This window comes from Arachis ipaensis, chromosome B10, assembly GCF_000816755.2.
Source record: "Arachis ipaensis cultivar K30076 chromosome B10, Araip1.1, whole genome shotgun sequence".
In the NCBI taxonomy this organism is placed as follows: domain Eukaryota; kingdom Viridiplantae; phylum Streptophyta; class Magnoliopsida; order Fabales; family Fabaceae; genus Arachis; species Arachis ipaensis.
The window spans coordinates 22,358,631-22,361,696 of NC_029794.2; the positions used below are offsets into that span (position 1 = coordinate 22,358,631).

Genomic DNA, 3,066 nt, shown 5'->3' on the forward strand with positions numbered 1-3,066 from the left:
ACCAACTCTATACGATTGAATTGGTAACTCAATAATCTAATATTTTAATTAGGTCAATTATTAATTCAATTCTAATAACTATATTTAATAGACTACTCAAAGAGATGCTTTGAAATTTTTTTTTTTAAATGCTCTCCTATTCTTATTGCATAATTTTCTTTTACCTCTTATATCCACATTGTTTCTAAAGTATTTTATATGAAAAAATAAACACATCCACATTGTTACTTTATATTTTATATGAAAAAGTAAACATCTATGCTAAAATAAACAAACATGTATAATATATGAAAATAAACAGAACTTAAGTGATATTAAGAAAAACAAAAAGTAAACATTTAATAGATAGAGAAATAAAAAAATACAAACATATTAAAAATAACATAACTAAAATATTTTTGAAGTTGCTACTTAATTATTTTTTTTAATGAGTAAAAATTTATAAAACTAAGCACTTAAAAAAATAATAAAAAATTGTTAATTACCAAAATATTTAATTTATAATATTTGAAAATTAATTTAAATATTTACTCAAATTATATAAAATACTCTATTCAAATGAGAATATTCATGAAGATGTGACTGAGGCTATATACCAAACACACACAACAAACAAAATCATACGTTCCAATTCTGTCATACAAACTAATGTAATTTGTATGACTAACTAACATCCACCTTTATCATCCAACTGTTATGACTATATGCTAGATATTCACAAGACCAAAGCCAGATAGTTGTCTCATCTATTTGATCATCAATCACCATTCTTACCGTTATACACAGACAATCTAATACCATGTGTAATCTGTTGTTTGCTTCCTCTAATACCACGTGCAATGTGTTGTTTCAAATATCACCTTTTGTGGTGCCAATCCCAGTAATATTCCTAGAGTTTTTTACTCTTGCCAAAGGTTTACATCTAATCCACTCCAACCACTTAGTTGAATCCCTTACCCTTTATCAATCAACCTTGTTTTATATTTTTCACTGTCGCAATGAAATTTAGTCGTGAATATTCATTTACAACCATTATATTTTTCTGCCTGGGTATAGAACTCAATGAAGTGTTCTGTTTCAATGTAGAGATAGATAAAATCCTTTTATATATTAAGTGGGAGGAGTCCTTAATTTTTTTTTCTAAAATATTTTTTAATTTTTCTATATGCATGAATTGTTTAAAAAACATGTTTTTGTGTTACATGACTAACAAAATTTTAAACTCTAAATACTAAATCTTAATTCTTAACAATAAAAAATAAGATATGGCTAAATGTGTTAAAAAAAGTTTTACTCCTAACATTTCTCTTAGAAAATTGTTTACTTTAATCATCTACTAACTTTAAAGTATTTCAAAGCACATATAATTAATACCAATATTACATTTCAAAGCACATATAATTAATATCAAAATTGTTTACTTTAATCATCTACTAACCTTAATCATATCCATAACAATATAACATTTTATTTAAAAATACCAATATTTCATATAACATGAACATTTTTTGGATGCTATAACTATAGATAGCTCACATCAGGTAATTAATCAATCTAATCAGAATCATATGTGAGCAAATTGTGTATGACAATGTGATAGACTGATAGTAGAGAAAACTAATAATTAATTAATAATACATAAAAACTGCACTATTCTTAAACATATAAAATTAATTATTAAATGTTGTTGCTCTTAAAGGAAGTAGTAGTATAGTCCCAAAGTGATGAAGTAGTTGCTTCTTTGTCAAGAAGATGGCCGTCATGTGAGGAAATATGATCATGCTTTATTAATGGTGGATTATGGTATATTCTGATGAGTGGAATCCATCACGCTATTTGCTTTAACCATCTCTAATGCTGCAAGTAACTCACAATCTTCAATGTCATTCAGCCACAACTCTAAATTGTCCTCTAAATTGTCCTCACCAGAAGCTTCACCCGCAATCTCTTCCATTCCATTCATAATATCAATATCACCAAAATCAGTGTCACCAAAGTTATTATTATTGTTATTGTTGTTGTTGGCCTTAGCTACCTCCATATTCATCCAATCTCCAACACTTGTCATCCTCTCCTCACTCGACGGGTAATCATGGAAAGCCTTCGAATTCTTATTGCTGCTGTTACTTCCCTGATGATTGGCACTGCGAAAAGCGCACATCGACTCGTGGTCCATCCTTGAATTCTTGTCTCTAAATCCCATAGACAAATGGCTTTGTGGACAATCTATGTTCTGACATGTATACAGTAGTTTGTCCACAAAACTATTATCATTATTATTACTATCAAAATTACACTTTCTTTTTTCACTATCTCCAGTGCTGCTACTGCCACCACCACCAAACAAAACATGATCAAGAGAATTATTAATAGAATTTATTGAGGATGACTCAAAAACTTCAGTTTCTCCCTCGTCGTCTTCCTTATTATTCTCTTCGTCCTTAGATGAAGAAGGAGAAATCTTAAGACATTTGTTGGTAAGTTTCAACAAAGTTTCTTCTTTGTTCACAACTTTGGACCAAGTAGCGCTATCTTTGGCAGTCATCCTATCTTGTAAGGTCTTTGATTGAGTCACAAGCCTTCTCAATTTTTCCAAGTCAGGGGACATGTGCTTTATAACTGAAGCCAAAACCGAAACCTTCCATGCCTTCTTCAAATCATGGGGTTTCTTATACGGTGGTGGTCCCTGTTCTTGAGCCAAAAGGCCCTGTTGACCCCACCATACCTCTGACCCATTAGGCCACCACGGCGGGGCCACGCCTTTATCCAAAGGATACCTCCTTTGTGGCGGCATACAGTGTTGCATCAGTGATGAAAGAAGAGATCCTAGTGTTGCATCTTGAAGATCATGGAGAAGGTGTATGCTTGACGACTCATCTAACTATCCCTTTTCAAGTAACGGTAAATATTTTGCAATTGCTGTAGGAGCATTTTGGTCAAATCTAATATCTTCTTTCCACCATTCTCGCAAACTATCTGAGCTGCCAGTAACCGGCTTACCTATGAATTATAATCAAAATATTTTAATATTAAAATGAAGACGGAAGTATGACAGAAATAAAATAT

General features: G+C 31.0%; 1 pseudogene; it reads right to left on the reverse strand.

Moving 5' to 3' along the window:
- LOC107620421 overlaps window positions 1,659-3,066 on the reverse strand; it is a 2,000-nt pseudogene continuing 592 nt past the window's right edge.